This window comes from Phalacrocorax aristotelis, chromosome 1 (assembly GCF_949628215.1).
Source record: "Phalacrocorax aristotelis chromosome 1, bGulAri2.1, whole genome shotgun sequence".
In the NCBI taxonomy this organism is placed as follows: Eukaryota; Metazoa; Chordata; class Aves; order Suliformes; family Phalacrocoracidae; genus Phalacrocorax; species Phalacrocorax aristotelis.
Window position 1 is genome coordinate 182258138 of NC_134276.1, and position 22265 is coordinate 182280402.

The 22265-nt window shown below is 41.1% G+C and overlaps 1 protein-coding gene across 2 annotated transcripts in view; it reads left to right on the forward strand.

Moving 5' to 3' along the window:
- The first annotated feature begins 18010 nt into the window (after positions 1-18010).
- TAFA2 (TAFA chemokine like family member 2) overlaps positions 18011-22265 on the forward strand; it is a 196560-nt gene continuing 192305 nt past the window's right edge. The window contains exon 1 of one of the 2 annotated variants that reach the window (XM_075080937.1): positions 18011-18990. The gene's annotated coding sequence lies outside the window, so the exon portion shown is untranslated. The remainder of the gene's footprint in view (positions 18991-22265) is intronic. The other variant, XR_012658567.1, reaches the window with a different exon arrangement.

Consider the following 22265-nt stretch of genomic DNA (forward strand, 5'->3'; position numbering starts at 1 on the left):
CAGACTAGTTATGCAATGGAAAGATAAAGCAGGCCTTCTGCAAGGTAAATGTAAGAGAGGAAGACATAGGAACAAAAATTCAATACTAAATGAAGACGGGGTAACCCAAGGAAGCATGGAATGAATGATGGACAGAAGCAGATAAGAATACACATTTTTTCAAAGAAAGAAAGAAATACAGGATAAATTTGAAAGACAGACAGGTGGGGAAATAACATGTAATTAAGATACCCATTTCTGTCGTGGATGTAAAACCACAACTGCGCTGTAGTTTTTGAATCATATTCCTCCTAATGCAGTCTGTGCATGCTTTGCCTCATTCACATAGGCTGAACGTAACCATGTTAAATTCTAGTTTCAGCTAGACGGAATTGCAATTAGTAGATATTATTCCAAAAACATACTTCTACTGAGATAAGAAAGAAACCAACAAAAATGTTGGTAAAATAACCCTAAAAATTTCATAGTTTTTAAATTTAGTTGATTTAAACAGACTTACATTTTTTCTACATTTTTAGTAATTAGTATTACCAAAAGGATCTTTCAAATGAGACAAAAAGGATACACACTCTTGGAGAAGGGACCATTGTTTTTAAATGCATGTAACATGACATGTTCAGTCTTCTTGTACCTTCTTACCTTCAAGTACTAAATCTAGTACCAGCCACCCTTGGACAAGTTAAGTTAGAAAGTTCATAGATCCGAATATAGGGGAATGATGATAGAGGTAGGTTCAGTGGGATCAACAAAGGGTGTCCCGGAAGTCTTCCTAATTTAATGACAATAGAAGAAAAGCCAGTGGTTTCCCTTTACTTCAATTCAGAATTTTAAAATATTGTGAAATTTTTTTTTTTAAATTTTCTGAATATCGGTTTCTTAACACGCAACACAATTAAGAGAAATAATAAGCTAAATATGCTCTGTAGAAATATTAAAATAATGTTTAAAATTAACCAATGTAGTTAATAAATTGTACTTTGCTTAAGTATTTGTTTAACATACACTGAAAACTTCAATTCTAATAGCCTAGGACTTGAAAACAAACATTTGAAAAGTTGGCTTTTTCTGTGATCTAATTTCAATCAGATATTAATTTAAGCAATAATTACCCATTTTCAACAAGATAAAATTACTTTCCATGTCCTTAACTCAATGCTTTTATCTATTAAAAAAAAATCTATTTCAGATTATTACAAATGAGTTAAGCTTTGTATATCTCCTTCAAAAATGTTTTTCTATCAAGAATTTTAAACACATAAACCGATTTAAAAGGTATGACGGCAACAGGTTTTGGCCGTTGTTGGCAGCTATGTCAAAACCGTTATCAATTTCTATATTTATACATCAGAATGGATCCATATTTTCTCCTGTATGCTTGCTAAATGAACTGTTCAGTTTTGAAGGCAAGAGGTAAAATTAAATGTATCAGCTAACACACATTTAGCACAAAACATGTCAGCTAATATAATTCAAGAGATACGGATTTTAAAAGAGTGATTTGTAACACAGGGTTTAAGCACTAGCTGCTGAAGATGTATGAAATCTAAATATAATGTAGAAGTTAGCTTGGTAAGGTTTGCACTTTGTGTGCTAAAAATAGGTTACTGTTCGATAAAAATAGTTGGATGTTTTGGAACGACTCCAGATTTTACATGCGCAGACATGTCTGTGTATAGATGACAACCATTATCTCATTTAATGTGTATTTTTTATACATGGCATGTAAAATTACATAAAGGCATATTTTAATACTGTACATTTTAGATATGTGGTTTCTGCTTTCCTTTAGAATAAAACATTAACTTTACTATGGAATCTAGTAAAACTTCTTCTAACCTGAAAAATACATGAACACGGTCTTGACCAAGCAAAACAGTTTTGGAGGTTAGTGTCAGTTGATCTATAAAAGGAAAAATAAAATATTTTGACTGAAAAATATTTTGACTGAGATGTCTCAGACATATAAAAGTTTTATAAACTGGAAAATTCTTGAGTTGCTGCTCTGACATTCCAGAAAAAGCTGCAGGAGCTTTTGGTGATTAGAGATTTTTTTTTAGCAGAATAAGTTAAAAAGTACAGTCATTTTTGTAGATGGCAGTGTTGTCCCTTGCTGGGTGCATACAGGCGTTAGTGAGAAGAAACAATTCACATCAAGGTGTGGAACACGAGATCCAGCTATCCTGGAACCTGTTGCACAGAAAGCGTTTTTTACTTTCTGCAATGGGATCAAGCTGCCTCTTGCAATAGTATGAGGGAAAGTGCTTTCCACTTCCAGCCTGGTGTGAAGTGGAACAGTGAGTGATGATGGTGAACAGGGGTTTCATCAGCTAATGAGTAAACTGAGGTTGGCCTCATCAGTGCTCTAGGGAAAATGACAAAGAAAGCTTTTAAAACTATCTCTCCTTCCTGTGAGAGCTAGACAGCTTTTTCCTAGTCCATTCTCCCCTACAGGCAATAAGGTTACTTTACTTAGTATCAGGAATTCAACACCTGAAAAGCATTTCCCTTAAAAATTATAATATCTAGCCCTCACAAGAGTATATTATATACTTCAACATGATTTTAAAGCATGACAAATTGAAGGTATATAATAGTTTAAGTCTTGATAAGTATTATACTACATTTTAAATAGATTTAAGTAATAGGCAATATATTAAAAAGAAGGAAAATGAGGAATAAAGAAAGCCTTTAATCAATGACTTGTGTGATGTCTATGTCTAGACCTGGGTGTAAATCTTCTTCCAGCAGTCCCAGTGGGCTTCCTCACCAGCTAATTTGTATCCAGAGGAAGCCAAGGGCCTTCCTCTGCCAAGGGGAAGGATAAGAGTCATCCTGCACAGTGAAGAGAGAAAGGATGTTTCCATCACCTCACCTGGAGGAGACTGCATGAGTTACGAGAGGCATTTTCAATGGGTGATACAAGTAACACCTGAGGGAACACATTTGAATGTGGAGCAGGTCTTATTCTTTGTGTTTGTGCCTGGGAACAGGCACAGTATCTTTTTAGTATTTGAGTTGAGGCAAAAAGCACAATGAAAATATTTAATGTTAGCCATTCTAGATGCAAAATATTCTTGAGACTTTTAAAACTGTTGTCAATTCCTTTTTAAGTCTTTTCTTGAACAGCATGTATGCTTTAATTAAACATTTTACATTGCAAATAAAATAGATAGGAGTTTGGATAGATAAAATAATTTGGATTACACTTTAAAGAAAAAAGTTGCGGATATTGCCAAAGCTATGTTGTGCTAAGGAAAGAAAGTACCGGACTGACACAAACAGGATGTACACTGTTACAACTTAGGAGTTTTTAACATTTCCTTGACTTCTTTAGTGTAAATTACTGGCAATTACAAAGTTTATACCTATTTAAGTGTCTCTATGCTAGAGGTTTGATCTGGCATACTTTCGTAACCTATACATGATGTGAATTCATATATGACTGAACCACTCCTGGGGCACTCATTGAGCTTTAATTTAAATTATTATGTTGATTCTGTGTGACCTTGGACAAGGTTGGATGACTTTTCTGATGATCGGTTCAGTACTCGGCAGGAATGCTGTGAAACTTAACTACATGATAATACCTATAGATAGGTGTAGGTGTAGATGTAGATAGATAGCTGCTGTTTGAATTTCTTGTACATAGAGTGCTATTTACTTCAAACAGTTGTAAAACACATTTGTGAACTGCTTGGTGGTTGAACTATGGTCAGATTTGATGATCAGAATAACAGAGGACTGAGAAGGGAGGCAGGAGATTGGCTTCTGTTCTTAGCTGGACCGCTGAATTATTCTATGGCTTTCTCCCTAACTCTTTCTCTCTCTGTCTTACCTGATATTTAGGACATTACCTAGCTACTGGGGACAAGGGCTCTGTCCTGGTTTGTGAATAGTCTTGGCCAGAATTGGACTTTAATGTCAGGGGGCTATCCACATGTTTCATTTACATAAATAATAACTAAGATGTTAGAATTTGGAATTGTTCTTCGCATTGTGAGTAAAGGTTTCTTATGATATGTATCAGTCTTAAATTATTTGTTTGATGGGTAATGTCATGTTTTATTATAAATTGGTCTGTACATCATTCTCCTGGCACACATGTAGATTCTGTTTTCAGACAAATGACTTTAGACATGATCCCATGTCTACTGAATATAATAGATTGGTTCAGCAGAATTTAAATAGGAATGAATGTATTTGGTGTATTTTCTGGATGAAGGTGATTTACATTTACAAATAAGTTATTTCTGAAGGATAAAGGAAACAGTGACATTAAGCAGCTGCCTGATAGATTCAGGTCAAAATTCATAACTAAAAAAGCATTAGGTATCTCTCTGGCTAGAAATAAAAATTGTAGAGAAGAACAGCCAAAGCTACCTCACATAAACATTTGGAAAACCTGAAAAGTTAAGCTTAAGTTAAGGAATAACCTGTGCAGTCTGGAAAACAAATTAACTTGCACACTTTCATAATTTAGATACTTTTAGTAGCTACCAGCTGAACTGCAAATTATTATATAGGCAACATTTGTTTGTATAGTTACCCACTGGGAAACTAATAACTTTCATAATAACATTTTTTGACCTCTGTTCTCTCTCACGTAGTATTTTCAACCCTCAAAATTATGAAAAGGGCTGGAGAGAGTTCGCAAGAACACATCTAGTGGCAAATCAAAGACAGAGGCTACCTCCAACAGGGAGGGTGTAGCCTTTTCTGCAGGGTCATCTGTGTCTGGAAAAGGACATGTATCCACTGCCCATGTAGAAAAATCCAGTCAAATGCTGAATTAATGAAATATTTTGAAAAATAATTCCACTCCATTTCTTAGGGATTTTTTTCCAGCATTATAGCTTGCCAACTAGTACTAAACTAAACTAAACTAAACAACTAGTACTTGCCACAAAGTACTAAAAATTTGAAATCGCTCAACGTGCCATTTTATTTCCTAGGTCTTATTCATAACATGCATTTACAAATGTGCAAGTTTTGAAAGATTTAAAATGTAAAGGTATTGAAGGTTAGATTTTTGGGAAGTATGAGAATCCCAAGGTATATTGCATAGGCTTAGCATCAAGGTTAGGCCCTGAGCCTCTTAAAAATATCTGTGGAGAATTGGCACTCAGGAAATGGGGCCTCAGAACCCCATGGCACTGGAAGCACCAAAAATAGCTTGGAATTAAACATGAAAAATTATCTAAGTAGGAATAAAATATGGAAAATATGAGATGCTTTGACATACAACCATTCCAAATTTCTTTTCCTGAGAATCCTGAGCGTGAACATTCTCCTGGAGTAACACACTTAAACCAGATCATAGTCTTAGATTTTTTTTTAAAAACAAACAAATAAACAAACAACCAAACACCAGAAAACCCCAATGGCCGCAATGTGCTTAGGAAGAACTGAATCTCAGGTATCTCCTGCAATGCACGTGGCTGATCCAGACTGAGAGTGGGACCAAGGCACCAGATTGAGGATTTATGGGGGGGAAGAGAGGGTGGGAATGGGAAAGTTTGGTTTTGAGAATGTGCTTACCCATGTAGCTAGACTCCTTGGTATATATCAACAGAAGTGTTTAGGCGCCTGTTTTATCTCTTTAGATACCATGTTGACTTTGGTGCTTTAACCCCCATCTACATCTTAACCTTGTGCTTGAGACAAAGTGTATTCTGATACTGACTGCAAAAATCTGAGGTGATGTTGAAGGAGGAGAGGTGGTTTGAAAGAGCTTTTGGTCAGAGCTGGCTGAGAACCAGCCCTGCGGTGAGGGGCTGGCAGCAGTGACCAGCCATCCAGGACCTCCTGCAGGACTGTTATCATTGTCCTGCAGCTTTTGTGTTCATATTTAAATCATTTTTTTTAAATTTTACAATAGTTGCATATAAAGGAACACAGTTTTCCACATTTTAGAGAACTTCCCTTCCTTGTACCACCGTGCAAGAGAAACTAGTACTTTTGCTGATGGGAGTGGCTGCACGGACTCCTTGCGAAAGGAAGGTGGGCCGTTCTTACAGAGCACAGGACCCACAAGTGTGGTATGAAAAAAAGACCGCTAAGATGAAGTTACACCGGACATTTTCTTTCCCTCTTAAGATGACATTTTCAGTGTATTAAGTTTGCAGACCTCACAGAAACTGTCACGACCCTTCTGTTTGGGGTCATCTGTGCGAATATATAGGAGAATATACAGTGTGAACAGGTTCTTGAAACTAGAAGCAACTAAATTGAGGATGGGGCCATGGTTTCTTTGCATTAAATGTGCGTTCAACATTTTGTCATCCTGCCTTCTGCACCCTGGCCCATTTGGTAGGATCCTGTGTGGTATTACTTTTTCTGAGAAGATGGAGAGCTTCCATCTCCCCAGGTACCTCTACCTTTTATTGTTTCAGACAGAAATACTGCCATATGATCCACCATGGCCTGCCCAGGACAAACACAAAAACTTCAGTTAGACTTAGCAGGATCCAACAGCCTACTGAATTACAGTCATTTGCTTGGTATAATTCAGTGTTGCCTTTGTTCCAGAAAACATCTTAAGGTCTGTGTTTCCATATGTTAGAAAACCACTTGTGTGCTTTTCATCAGTTTGGACCGGATGAGATAATTTAGCTTATTGCACTCACAAGAGCAATAACATTTTACTTGACCATTTATTCTTCCTTCACAATCTGTGACAGCCCAGGAGTCTTTAATTTCAGTTTGTGTGGGAAAAGCTGTTTCCACCAGTTCTTGTCCACATATTTGCCTGTTTGAGGGGTGGTAACAGCAAGCGGGAAAGCTGCTTTCAATGTCCTGAGACAATTTAGATGAGCTGGTTTGAGTTTTCTTTAGAATAAGCAGGATGTGCATTTGGAGACTAGTGTAAGTACTTTAAAGTATCATCTTGTGTTAAACTATGACATAAAAGTTTCATGTATTCTGTCAGTAGTTATGATAGATTTCAGATGTCTCCGTTTAGTAAGTGGACCCATTGACCTCAAAAGATGTGTACCATGTAATGAGAGTATGTGTTACCCTGGAAGAAAGGTGAATATTAGTGGACACCAGGATGAAAGCTGTCCTTGCCCCACAGTTACCTGCAGTACTGATGGTACAGGAGGGGAGTAAAAAAGAACAAGCTGACCATGACAGAGAGAACTTGCACTGGGGACAGCGATGTCAGAGTGGAGGTGAGCTGAGTAAGCATATCTTGTGCCAGTGTGGAGAGGGTGAAGGGAAGGCTTGTATGCGGTTGTATTATATTGATATTACATTGTTTAAAAAAAAACCCAAACAAACCAACACTAACACACCCAAATCTAACTCCAGGATATTAATAAGGTGTGTGGACTTCGGTTTTGAACAAGTGTCATCATAATTTCTCAAACTTGTTTACATAAGGAGTAAATTGGCTTATGCTTATCCATGCATGCAATTTGCAGGTATACCATTAAGAAGTTTTGCTGGCTATGACCCCACAACTGATTTAGTAATTGTATAGTTGTGTAACCAGACATTGAAATGGCTCTGAATCTATCTGCTGAGGATGATATTTTAAATGTGAAGCTGCTAAAGTTTTTTTAATATGTCAGTCATGTCAAAGTCTGTTTAAATACATTCTAAGTTTTCATAGAATTGACGCATTTCTGTAAAAATAGCTCAAAATGGGTCATTATTATAGATTAATATAGATGAATCCACATGGCTATCACTTGTGCTTCATAAAAATTCAATTTAATTTTTAAAATATGTTGCTAAATTTTTATGATGCAATATAATCTTGGGTTAGGAAGGATAAGTAACCATTGTAATGCAACGAAAACGGCTTCACAATACAAAGGGATTAATTTAAGGGTGATCATTTAAATAATAGCTAATAAAAGCAAACTAATTTTATGTACACTTTAAGAGGTAGACTAATCAAAGCTTAAAATGTGATAGGATAATAAAGGAAAGCTCATTCATTTGGCATAGTAAGAATACATACAGTCAAAAAGCTGGAATAAGCACAAGCTTACAACACGAGAAAAGTGCTGAGTATTTAATCTTATTCTCGCTGACATCATTGTAGAAACTCAGAACAACTTCAGCTGGAGTCACAGCACACTGATAGAAGGCCAATCTGTTCTTCTCTCACTGTTATCAACGATGCCTGTTTGGCTGTGCTGGAGGGATGTGGAAACTTGATGCGAAGGATGGCATTTCGTGCTACCTACTCTCTGTTTTGAAGAGAAGGGAGAAAAAAGCAAGAAGAGGTAACCCACTAACCTGCAGTCATAGCAACCAGTGTTTCATCAATGAAGACTGATGGTCAATCAGGCACATTTCTGCACATTCCATAAATTCATAATCTGGTAGAAAAATGAGGAATCATCAGAGTATTTAACGGAACATTTAAATTGCCAGTGCAAGTTCAGGTATTTAAGTAGTTCTAGCAGAATTATACTATAAAATAAATGGCCTCATTAATCTGAATCTGTAATAGATTAAGCTGTCCTTGCATTTTCTTTTGCTACGTTTCCCATAGAATAAAGCCTTGTGCATTTTGGAGCCCCATCTGATTTCAACAAAATTTGAGACATGGGTAGTAGTCTTAAAGCTATGCAATTACAATAAGAAAAGATGCCTGGGAAGAAGAGAGAAAAACCACAAGTGCATCTTTCTGAAAAGCTGTCCCATGGGATCACCCTCACACAAAAAAAAGAAAATTTGAAGTTCCCCAGCACAGGAAATTTCCATAGGAAATGAGACTTCATTAGTTCCAGAGCTCACAGAACTTATTATTCAGCTTATTTAGCAACTTCAAATTTTAGACAACTCTTTTTCTTTGATATGTCACCTGAACCTTAACAGGTCTCCTGCTTTTTAATCTGTGTAAGACTACAATTAAACAAAAAAAAACCAGCCTAGTGTTCCCTAGGTGATTTTCTTTCTGTGTGTATATGAATGTATGTGATAGGAGAGGAGGAGGGTAGAAGGAAGGGGAAGCATAAAAAACCTGAAATGCCATTTTTTCAAGATTTGGTAAAGCAGTGTATTATCCAGTCTGCGTTCTGCCTTCTGACATCTGGTGGCAAAATCTCTCCATTACAGTGCTTGCTCAGAATTTTTCAGAAATCCCGCCCCCACCCCCCAACTCTGTGGGCTTCTCTGACATTTGTGGGTGCTTAATGCCAGTGAAAACCAGGGCACTTGTGGATAAGGAGGTAATTTTGGTGTCTGGCAGGGAGCAGCAGATATGCCATGAAACTTAAAGTGGGAGGAAAACAAAGATTTATGTAGCGGGGTTACTGCTCTAGCAGCAGCAGCAGCATCTCTGCCTCCCAGGCTGTGCCTTTTGTGCAGAGCGAAGATGTCTGAGATACCTCTGAACTGCACAGAAAAGCAAATTTTTCCACGCTAAGCTCTGAGTAGTGAGCCTGCTTCCAGTTGCCAAATCCCAGCACACCTGCTTGACATGCATCGGCTATGGATGCGTGCCCCCCGACCACAAGTAAAAATGCTCATTTTGCTCATTGTGAATACTGAGTTTTGAGGCTGCAGCGCCTACAGAAACAATTGGTCCTAAAATATATTTTAAGAAGAAAACTCTAAGTGATTAAGCGTTGGTCAGAATGAAAATGTCAAAATGATTCTCATGACCATACAAGATACAGCCCCAAGGACCTAGGGCTCCTTCAGTTCTCAGTCATTGCTTACTGTCCTTACAATATATTTGGGCTGGGTTCCAGAAAATAAGCATTACTCACATCTAAGATCAAGCCAAGATGTTTATGTTATGTTTACCATGCCCCGTGGGTGAGAAAGAAATGGAAATTTGAACTGACTTGCTATGTGAGGCAATCTGGCAGGTGGTGAAGTTCTTCAGGCTGGCCACAATTGAGGCATTTGGTCCCTTGGGGCAAATGTTTTGGCAGAATGATGGATGCCAGGTGGGGCATGTAGGGTGCAGGGAGTAGGGTGGTGAAATTTCTGTCCTTCCATGTGTGGCTGCTTAGCATGGGTAAACAGATTCTAATTGCACCTCAGTCAGGTGAGGGTGGACTTAGTTGTAACACTAGAGAGAGGCACGAATGAACTCTTCTGAGCAGGGTCAGGGCATCCCAGTACTCTGCCATCATGCAGTCCAAGCTTTGAATAAGACAAGGTTAATCTAAAGGACTGCTGACTACAAATTTACTCCCTTCAAAGGAATCAGACAATAACAGCCGCAAAAGCAGGAAAACTCAAAGGCACACATCCTTTAGCTTTTCGTACCATGTATTTGATGAAGGAGGAAAGGCTTGAGAAGGAAGGCAGAGTTCACTCAGTCTTGCTTCCTAGCCCTGCAGATCCTGTGATCTAAGTGGCAGTAATCTTCTCTAGGTACATACAGTTTTCTTTCATATTTATACAAAGATAAATTACTTATATTTAGACTATGTAATCCATTAGCTCCACATTTGTAATCTCATTGAAAGGTATAGCTACTTTAAATAGAAAATGTAACTTTTTACATATATGGAGTGGATTTTTTTTTGATTCTGCGTTCATCAGAGGCATTTTTTCATGCTGAAGCTGAATCAATAGTGGCTTGTCCTTAGCCAAGCCAAAATGCTCTTTGGTTCTCTTTTCTCAAAGAAAAAAAAAAGTGTTTCATTTTGGTCTTGTTTTTGAAAATATCTTGAAATCTGCAATTCAGAACATTTAAATATGATGATATTCTATTCTCGTTTGGCATTGTGTCCATGTCCTGTCCCGTCCCCTGTCCCCCCCGCCCAGTTTCAGGCTGTTTTGGAATAAATACGGTAGATAATATTCTAAATAATAGTACTTCTTCTGCTCGTGACTCTTGGAAAGCTCTACTTTTGCCTGTATTCAATATGCAGAAAGATGATATCAAAATACACCTTTTTGCCTTACTATTAAAACATCATAAAATGCAAAGACTGTAACAACCTTTAAGGTATCTTTTAATGTTTTTTAATGCACATACACAAGCCTAGTACATTCTCGAGTGCAATTCTCTCTTATTTTTCCTGCCTGTACTAAAATATAGGTGGTTAAAATTCAGAGGAAGAGAGACTTAAAATCAGAAAGAAATACTGAGGGACATAACAGCTTATTCCTATTTAATGCACGGTATCCTTCGCTAAATTTACTTAGTGAACTTTGGATGCTATTATTTGAAAGAGGGTGTTGTACGGGTGTAGTATTCTTTCTCTAGAAAAAATAACCCAGGTAAGTTCAGAGTGACTTCTTTTTTTTTTTTTTTTTTTTCAGCAAACAAAGCATCTGACAACCCCCTAATTTATCTCCCACTGTGAGGGAACTGAGTTACTGGGCTAATAAGCTCTGACACTTTTTTTAACCAGAATTTGTGATGCCTGTTTTGAAAATGACACTACACAGATTAGAAAATGCTATATCATGGGATAATAAATGGCACCATGAATCTCTACAGTGAAGTCTAATCCTTCTTGTAGATGAGTTCTCAAGTCTGCCAACACATGTTGCCCTCGGTAAAGAGGTTTCAGAAAAAAGTAGGATTTGTTTTGTGAAATCAGCTTGATCTTTACTTACCTCTGCTACACTTGGTCTGCCTAACCTCCTGTTTTCACAAGGTCTCTTTTTCTTTAATACAATTTAATTATATAAATATAATTAATTTATTAAAATAACTCAGAGTATAATTTTGGAAATAATTATATTTATTTTAAAATTTTATTAAAATCTCATTAGGTATGGTCTGCTTATTTCCCCATTTTGTCTATAATGCAACCTTTAATGTAAAATTGAAATAACAGACATATAACCAAGGATAAAACATTTATTCAATTTGAAGTTCTTTGTAGCATGACTGCAAGAGCTGATAGTATTTGATACATGGGAAAATAGGAACTACCATGTTGTATCAGATTAAAACAAACACATGTATGAATGAGTTCTCTAGTACAGTAACCCAAATTTAGGCCAGATGTGTGTGAACATTTTTTCTCCTGTTTTTTTTTTTTTTTTTCTCTTGATTTCTTTCTCTGGATGTCTATTTAGCGATTGTTTCTATTTCCTGTTCTGAGTCCCACAGATGTAGGTGGAGGAATAGTTGGGGTTTTTATAAAAAAAGGGAAAATGGCTAATATTTTTTTCCTGGATATAGTTTGATGCTTTTCCCAAGCTCACGAGTAATACTTACTGTACCTCCAATAAGAAACCAGTGCTACACTTAATATTCTTGTAATTTACCCTTTGTTGTGTGATAGAGCCCTGTAGTCACCCCCAAATATTTGGCCCATGGACACTTCCTTTTGGTGTAATAAAGCACAGACCTGTTGCTTATTTAATATATAATATAACCAAGCAAATTACTTGTTAAAAATAAAATTTAAGACCATTTCCAAAAGGCGGGGAGGCCAAGTATTGTTCTACTTTTGATCTGAAGTCTTCTGGTGTTTTTTTTCTGCTTTTCACATGGATTACAGCCTAGATTTGAAAAGAAATTTAGCGGCCACAGCATGAAATATTGCAACACGTAACTTTTCGGTACGTGCTTCACCCAGAGCAAGACTCCGAAGCTATGCCTGGCACCGTAGGGTCTCTAACACATAGAGAAAGTAAGGTGCCTTATGATGATATATAAAAGATCTAAGAAGCTCAGTAGTGACTTGTCAAGAGGTAGCAAATGAGAAATGAGGAGTGCAGGTTTTAAAATCTTTCCCCTTTAGGGAGCTTAGGTGCTTTATGAAGTATTAGAAAGAAGCATCTTTATATTTCAAAACAGCTACAGTTCTCACAGCCTGGGGGATTTTGCTCTTTTTGATGAAATAGCATAAGAAGAAAGATCTGCTTGTATGATATTCTGTGGGGTAGGTCAGACAAACACCATTCATCCCAGGGTTTCTTCATCTTTGTTTAACTCTGCTTTGCTGGTGAGTTTGGGGGAGTATCAATACTAGGGACCACTTAAGGAAAGTGGACATACAGTAGTCTATGGGACCAGGTGCATGCAAGTGCCCTGAGGGACTGGGCTGATGTCACTTTGAGACCCTCTCTATCATCTGCAGGTGTTCACGGTGACAGGAGAAGGTCCCAAATAACTGGAAAATGGTAAATATGCCCATTTTCAAGAAGGCAAGAAGGAGGATGTGGGGAACTACAGGCCAGTCTGTAGGAAGATTATGGAGAAAATTGTCCTGGAAGTCATTTCCACACACATGAAGGACAAGAAGGGGATTTGAAATAGTCAGTATGGATTTCCTAAAGGCAAATTCTGCCTGAGCAAACTGATTGCCTTCTACAATGAAAGAGGAGAGCAGTAGGTGTTGTTTATCTTGACTCTAGTTAGGCTTTTGACATGGTCTACCATAACATCTTTGTAGTCAAACTGGGCAGATAAGGGCTGGATGGGAAGTTTATAAAAAGGGTGCAAACTTGTTGAACTGCGAGGCTTAAAGAGCAGTGGCTGGTCACTAGTGGCGTTCCTCAGTGTTCAGTACTGAAGCCCATACTGCCTACAGTCAGGACCAACAATCTGGATGACGGTGGCAAACACTCCCAGCAGGTGACACCAAAATGTGGGTAGCAGTCAATACACTGGAGGGCAATACTGCCTCTCAGAAGGATCAAAACAGGCTGTAGAAGTGAGGTCACAGAAACATCATGAAGCGCAACAAAGACAAATCCAAGTCCGGAACCTGGGGCAGAATAATGCCATGCAACAGAACCGCCTTGGCACTGACTATCTAGAAAATGACTTTGCAGAAAAAAGCCTGTAGGTGCTGGTGGACCAGCTGAACATGAGTCAGCAGCGCAGCCTAGCAGTGGTGAAGGCATGACATACCAGAAAACTGAAAGCTGTGTTTGTTCAGCCCCTTTAACGAAGGGAAAGGGGAGATCTGACTGCTGTATTCAACTACTCATGGATGGTTACAGGGAAGATGGAGCCAGAGGCTTCTTGGAAGTGCACAGCAAAGGGATGAGAGTCAATGGACACAAGAAGCAGAGAGAGAAATTCTGAGAAATTTGTTTGGTTGTAAGGAAGAAAATTCTCCATGGTGAGGGTGGTCAGATGCTGGAAAAGGGTCACAGAGGCTGGTAGGTGGAATCTTTGTCCTTGGAGATATCTGAAACCACAGGACACAGCCCTGAGCAACCTGATCTAGCTTTGAAGTCAGCCCACCCATGATGGGGGTATGGGTCCTCAGCCCAACCAGACCTCCAGAGATGCCTTTCAACCCAATTTTTTTCTCTGATTTCTGGCTTTCCCTCTTAAATGAAAGCAACAAAGTTTTGCTCCCCAAATGATGCCAAATATGTACATGTATCTGTTTTTTTTTTCATCCTGGAAGGTGTCATTACTCTATGAGCAGCATTTTTGTTAGCACGCATGATAAGCGATCCATGTAATTTCATATCTTATAAGAATGGTTTTAAATGGTAAAAAAAAATCATCATGGTGTTTATCTGTATCACTTAAGTGTTGTATAAAAGAAAGAATTGTTACTTCTGTTAATTTTTGCAGTCAGTTTTTCCATTTTATGTGGAAGCTTTGAAAGATCAGTGACGATTCCAGTATGCTAGTTAAAAACCCTATTTCCTTCAAAATCCAATAACCAGCATGATTTTAATAAAAGCCTGTGGGAGACTTATTAAAGAACCCTAGAATAACTTTGCTCCATTGCCTTTTCATTTTCCATCAGTTTTTCAGGAGTCAATTACCTTTATTTTGTATGTGAAAATTTGGAATATACCAGAGCTTTTAAAGAGCTTCAAATTTGGTGGACCAGATTCTCACCTGTGATACGAACATGGGGTGTAACTGTGTATCTGTATACACATTGTAAAGGGCACTTTTAGGCACTGTTGGACTGTCCCAGCTCACAGACCGTCAGGATTATAACCACAAATAACTTAGAGCAGCTGGCTTTTGGAATCCATGCTTTCTCTTTCCGTAGCTTTAGGGGATGGCAATAGAGGAGCATTGTAGGATGCTGCTGCACATCAGGCTCTAAGCCACTATAGGTCTCCTTACGTTGAGGTATTCCTGGTGAAAGCTGTGGTCTGTGTCCGCTTGTTTTAGTACCTGAAATTCAACAGTAAGGGAGATGGAAGACCCAAGGAAAAATCTAATCTTTGTTAACAAAATGAGAGACCAAGAACCTAACTGCTAAACTGAAGAACAGTGCAGCAACTGCCACTTTTAGTTCATTTCGGTTAGTAGCATGGTGGGTGACGGAAGGGGAGGGATCTCTTGGGAAAGATGAAGGAGCAAATTGTTGGTAGACATCAGTGAACTCATCAGTTCTTAGAGAAAAACCTACACGTGGCTACCAAAATATAAATTTTCTTTTTCTCTATTTAGCAGCCCAGAACATGCATGCACTGAGTAATATCAGTGTTTAAAAAAGATACATACCAGATCCACACTGTGCAACTATTCAGAAACAAGTTTTTATCTTCCTGATTTCTATGCTGTGCTGTTCACCTTGAAATGGAAATGCTGAAGTTGTTCCAAACACTGTACCTGTTGTGAGTGCCAATGCCCATTTTTGTAGTTCATGCTTTTCTTTTAGCATGTGGAAGAGCCCCACAAATTGATCAAAAGTAAGAAATAGTAACACTAACTCAAAAATGAAATGAGCTGAAGGGAGAAAGAGAACGTTCATATAATTGTGTTTTGTAACTGTATTATGTTCTAAGGCCACAGTATTCAGCTGGGGATTTTCCAGTCAGAAAGATATAAATACAGGCTGTGTAGGACAAAGACTGCCATTCTGGTATTTCCAGAAAATGGTAAATTTATCATATCGTGCATGTGCAGCATGTACAAATGCACCTTTGGAGATGAGTCAGGCTTACTAAGTAAGCATCTGTAGAACCAGCTGTACTATATAGGTGCAATGGATCATTTCAGTACTTCCCAGGAGTGTTGGCCGTACTGTGAATCACGTAGAGAAGCTTCCTGAAAGCATGTCTTTCTGCATGGTCTCACCCAGCCAGTGTGTGAGTGTGACTTGCAGATTTGTTCAGATTTTCGGATGTTGTACAAAGTGATTTGGAACAACTGCTCATGTGCAGCAGCATCACACCATAAACAATGATCACATTTTCCTAGATTTGCACAGACAAAATTCCTGGGTTTCAAAACAGGTCAGCTTAGCTATTGCTTTGTCTACTGCTTTTTCTTGTTGTTCGCACGCGACTTGTTTGTATTGTTTTAACTGGGTGATAACAGTTCTGTGTCTTCAGATGTGCTTGCTTGATTTATGTAACAGCAGGACACCAATATGAAGCTACTGAGTATTCTCTGGTCTCACAATACACAGTCAACTTGAGTGTAATGATACATGCAGCTAATATAGGTTATGTTCTCCTACAATTACAAGGTGCTTGCTACGTCTAAAGTGCAACAGCTGCTGTAGTTGCATTTCTGGTGTGCTTTGACTGCTTTTAATCTGATAACAATACCTGTGGTCTTATACTGACCCACACAACAGGAAAGGTTACCCATTCCAGTGTGTGTTCAGGATCCCTGGTCATGTTGCATTGGTGGGGCAGGAGCACCCAGCCCCTGTGCATGCACATTAGTTTGGGTCTACCTCAATGTACTGAAATTACGCTCCTGATAGCAGCACTGTCCTGGTTGTTTCAGTTCCCTCTGCATTATTTTCAGTTGTCTGCAAATGTAGAGACACAGTTACCGATTAGGGAACTTGTGATGTTATTGTATCAGCTTCCAATGAATAAGACCACCTTTGTCTTTACAACCAGCAGCCTTTTTTAATTTGGCCACAGTCCGCGTCCAGGCATGTACGTGTACTGCAGTGCTTGCTGCAACAGTGATGGTGACAACCACATCCCAGGCTACTTTTAACTTGCCTTTCCATACCAGCCTCTTTGCATTTCATCCTATAGCTGCATCACTGTGTGCAGGGTAGTCAACATGAAGCCTTCATTTTGCCTCTTCTCTTTTTTTGACTGCATGGACCTTTAGGTCTCTATCTGCTTTGAAAAAAATAGTTCAAACATTCTACAGATCCTTACTTACATGGAAAAATCCTTAGCATGAACAGTAACAACTGGAGGAACGTTTCACTTCCCTCTTCTGTTTCTCACAGAGTTGAATATCAACATCATGTAAGATGTGATGACAGTTAAGGACTCAATGAAAGCTTCTTTTCAGAAAACTTGCTATTATACTAGCTGGTGCAAATTAAAAATAGAGAACAGATGGTTAAGTATACCAGTACTTCTTAATGCTGTACGCTTTCATCCTCATTTAACCTGGGAGTGGACAAGAATTCTAGGAGAAAACAGAAAACAGAGAAAAATTTGACTGATGTTGCTGTGATGAATGAGGACCCCTTCTCACCTTCTTTGGCTCCCTCCCCTCTGCTTCCCCGTGCCCCCTTTCAAACAGCACAAACCATGCTGAAATAAATAAGCAAGCTATGCTTTTGCTTATCCTCACCCACCAACATTTCCCTCTGTGAATCAGTAGTCATGGCAGACGACTGCGGCCCCACCACTCGTCTTCAAGCAGAGGGAGGAGAGACCTTCAGGACCTGACCCCTATACCTTCCCCTGCCGCCTCCCAAGCGCCGGTGGCACGGACCAAGCCCGGGACCCCACCACACGGGCAGCACCGGGGGAAGAGGGGCTCGGCCGCGGCTTTCCCGCCGCCGGAGCTGCCGTGCGTGACTCCCTTCTCCCTCTGGAGGGAGACATAGTCCAGCTTTTGGCTGCCGGCGCCGCGGCGTCCCTCCTGCCCCTGCCCCCGCTCCAGCCCCGCTTCCCACGGGGGAGCTGCCCAGCCCTGCCCGGCCCGGCGGCTCCCTCCGCGCTCGGCGCCCCGGAGGGGAAGAAGGGTCCCGGGGGAGCGGCGGCCGTGCCTCCCGCCCCCGCGGCGGGGCCGCCGGGGACCCGCGGGGATCTCCTGTGAGGAAACTTCACCCCCCCCCCCCCCACACCGCCCCGCCACTCGGGAGGGGAGCGGGGAGTGGAGAGCGGAGGGGAGGGTCGAGCAGCGCCGCGCCGTGCCGTGCCCCGCCGTGGGGGCGGGCGGGAGGCGGCCCAGCCACGGGGGAGGCGGCGGGCGCTGCCGGCGGAGCCCCCCTCTCCTCGATCAGACAGAGCGGCGGCCGCGGGGACCTGCTGCCTCCTAAAGGGGCTGGGGAGGAGAGCAGCGAGGAGCCGGATAAACACCGGGGAGGAGAAGGGCCTCCCTCCCGCCACCCCGGCAGGGCGAGCTCGGAGCTGCCTCTGCTTGTCCGGCCGCCCGGGGCGGCCCCGCGCCCCTCCGCGGTGCGGTGCGGTGCGGTGCGGAGCGGTGCGCGCAGGTGGGGCGCGGGGCGGCTGCTGCTGCTGCTGAAGGTGAAGCTGTCGCTCTCCAATTACTTTTCCCAAGAGGGAGAAGGAGGCAGCAGGAGGGGGAAGTCGTGCTGTGTGTGAAAGGCAAACCAATCAGAGATGCTCTAACGGAGGGATTGCTGCAGGACGCGCCGGCTTTTCCTCCCTTCCTCTGCCGCCGGGGCTGAATCGGGACCGCGCGCAGCTGGCGGAGGGGCCGGAGCCGCACCGGGCTGCAGGACTTCCTCACCCTCCGCTTTTCCGATAGCTAATACATACTTCGTCCTCTTTTTAATTTTTTTTTTTTTAATACCCTGAAATCGTGCACGAGAAACACTTCAAGTCTGCCCTCCCTTCCCACTTACTTCACCCTTCCTCTAGCATCTCTTAGGCGGATTCCTGGTGTATTCCCAGAGAAGCGGGGGGAGACCCGGGCCCGGCGGACGGCTGCCTGCCCCAGCCCGGCCGAGCGGAGGGGAGCCCAGCCGAGCCGAGCCCAGCCGAGCCCAGCCGAGCTGAGCCCAGCCGAGCCGAGCCCAGCCGAGCGCGGCGCCGCTCCGCGCCCCCGGGCGCTGGCGGGGCGCGGGGCGTGTGCCGGCGATGCCCGGGCGGTAAGGCTGGAGCTCCCCCCGCGACGGGAGGCGGCCGATCCCTAGGTGTTTCCAGCGGAAAGCGGGGCTGCAGGTAGGTAAGCGGAGCGCTCCAGGGGCGTGTGTCTGTGTGTCTGGGCGCTGCTGGTGGTGGTGATGGTGGGGGACGGACGGGAGATGCCCTCCGCGGCTGGCGGGGACCCCCGTGGGGCGGCGGGCGGGGAGCGGCCGCGGCGGGGCGCGGCGCGGGGTGTGCGGGGCGGCAAGCGGCCGCCCTCCCGCTGCCCAAAAGTTGCAGAAAGCCGGGTGTGAGGGGGAGCTGCCTCCGCCGCCCATCCGCGGCTCCGGCCGGGTGCCTGGGGCAGCCTGCTCCAGCCCTGCGCCGGGGGATCCGCAAGCCTTTTTTTTTCCTTTTAAATTTTATTTGATTTTATTGAAAGGAACACGTCAGCCTTTTAACAGAGCCGGGGGGTGGGGGGGCAGGGGAACCCACCCGTTTTTCAGCCCAACTAGTGGTATAGGAAGGGTGGCCGCTAACTCGCAGCACCCCGCGGGCGCTCGGGGGTTTACTCTTTTCTGGAGCCCGGACGCTTTACCGGCCGCCTTCAGGGAGCGGCTGAAAGAGCGAGGAGTCGCTTTGTGAATCCGTAGGGAAAAAAAAAAAAAGAAAAAAAAAAAAAGAAAAAAAAAGAAAGAGCTATAAAGAGCCGGTCCATGGCTTCATTTCTTTCTGCGTGTAACGCTCCCCAAGTCGCGGTGTATATAGGATGAACCATATCTTGTCCATCCACGGTGCTTTCTTTGCATTTCAGCGAACTCATTTACCTACTGAATACGTTGCAGGCTCTGTATGGCACAGTGAGAGGGCTTTTCCCTTATTCCACCCCGTTTATGGCTTTGCAAGAGAAAGTTTTAAAATAGCCTGCTTTGTTCCTGTGGAGCTGTAGGATCGGACACCAGGTTTCTATGCAAAGAATAAAGAGCAATAGCTTGCACTGCCCTTTTAGGAGTTGCCATGCATGGCTCTTCTGTATGTTTCATTCGTACCAGGAGTGAAAGCCATTGCTTAAAGCATTTTTAAATTACATGTGTAGTTACATTTGTTTCTTTCCAGCTTTTGTTTGGAGATTATCGGTCTTTTTTTCAGAGTACTGAGTACCTCACTTCTACCACCTACCACCCCCCAGTAGACACCGGCTCAGTATTTAAAGAACTATGCTTTGACTCCTGCAGAACTGTCAGTTTAAATAATAAACATACACAACCCCTATCCCTGGAAGCCCCGTAAAGCATTCAGGGTCTTAGGGTCTTCGCACAGCAGTGGATACATTTAAATTGCTATTGACTAAATGATAATTGTTATCTGGTTTCTCTGCCTTACCAACTAGTTTCAGACATTAGCATTCAGCCTGCTATGTGTTTAACACTTTAGAGCTACTTTATGGGCTGATCTAAGTGAAGTCAAATTGGTAAATTGAGCTTCTTTTCTGTAGCATAGGGTAAACACTAGAAAAATAGTAATTCAGTGGTACTAGGAATATATTTTAGCTGAAGTTGGGAAAGAGCGTACTGAGGCATTTTTATCAGGGGTGGCAAAGGTTACAGCTTTTGTACTTTTTCACAGAAATGGTGCGGTCATTTCATACTGATGCCTAAATTGTTTGGTAAGTGTAAAATTAACAGTAGTAAAGTAATTCATATAAATTTAATTATTAACATTTTATTTCAGAGAGCTGATGCTGCTGAGGCAATACTGAGAGCTGTGTGTTTTTTGGTTCCATAAAGTCCCAATTTCCAAAACTACAGTACTGTTATAAATGTGAACTACCTAAGTGTCATAATTTCAGTGGAAAGATTTGCTCTTTTAGTTGATGGCAAATCAGGATTACTACTCGCTGGTTCCACATGTTGTTTGAACATAAGGGGGCTTTCAAAAATGTGGGATTAATTTTAGATATGCTGCTGGTAGTGGGTGACTTTGAGATAAAATCTTGATTCCTGTCATGCTGTTCTAATTAGAGAATGACGAGTAATCTGGCGGTATCTTTCATCATACTGGACATATGGGGTAACCTTTTTACCTGTCTCTTCTTATGATCTGAGGGTTCTCAGCTTTACATGTAGATGCTTGTAATGCACTTGATAATTCTGGTGGAGAATATGTGAAAAACTTGTTCTGAATGGAAGTAAATAGATATGTGTACAGACGGATATTGGAGATTGTTTTAGTGGCAGGTTGCAAAGTGATGATTCATTGAACCCTATCTAGATTTACATAAACCAAATAATACTTTACATTGAATTGTTGTGGCTAAGAAACAGGTAGCAACCAAGAAGTTTCATAATTTCATCACAGGTGACGACAGACTTGGTAAAGGACATCTTTACAAATACAGGCTATATGTTTTTGGTGAGCAAAACATACCATGGACTTTTTCAGATCTGAGCATCTTCACACTTAAATTTATTGCTGGCTGTATTGCTACTTACCAACCTGTGTAAAGGCTAAATAGTGTATTAGAAATATGTTGCGTTAATTTTGTTCTATCTTTTACTTACTATAAATAAGTAATAGAACAATACTAACTAGTTATTACACTAAAGGAAATCACTGACTTTGGAAGACAGAAAATCACATTACCTAATACTCATCTACACAAAAATGTGATCACCATCTTGAAAAATTATTCTGAATGATACAACTATCAGTGAGCAAGCAGTTCTATGTCCCCATTTTAACTTCTGCAGGATTTTATTAGAAATGCTTCATTAAGTCACATTATTCTGCAGCTGTTTGTTCACTGAAAATTAAAATAAAAATCAGGAAGTTTATCCAGCAAAGCAGTATTATTTCCTTTGTTAAGTACTGAAAGTTTAAACAAAAAAAATCCTTTAGCATCAATGTGCCAGAAACACTGAGTACATCCTATTTTTGTGAGATATGGATGGCATTTACTGATGCAATTCATCAATGTATTTATTAGTCAAACATCATCAAACAAAAAAAATAAACAAAGACTGCATGATGATACAGAGGGTAAAACAAGGGAAGGCCCTACAAATCTGATTAATTAATGTTCAGTCTCATATTTACAGTCTATATTTAAACATCTCATTTAAGTCTTTCATTGTTTTTCTACTATAGCTCCAGATAATTCAGGTAGCAATAGGTTTTCATTTGAAAATGCGTTTTCCATTCACCTTTTGAAATGCTGAATTTTACAGGCACTGAGACAAAAGTTGTGTTTGGGTGAGTATAACAGAAGGGTCCTATGCCAGAAGAGCTGAGTACTGACCTGCCCCTGTTCACGACCATTTTTATGTGTTGAGAGGGGCATCCCCAGCTGATGTAAACTTTCGTTGCTCCAT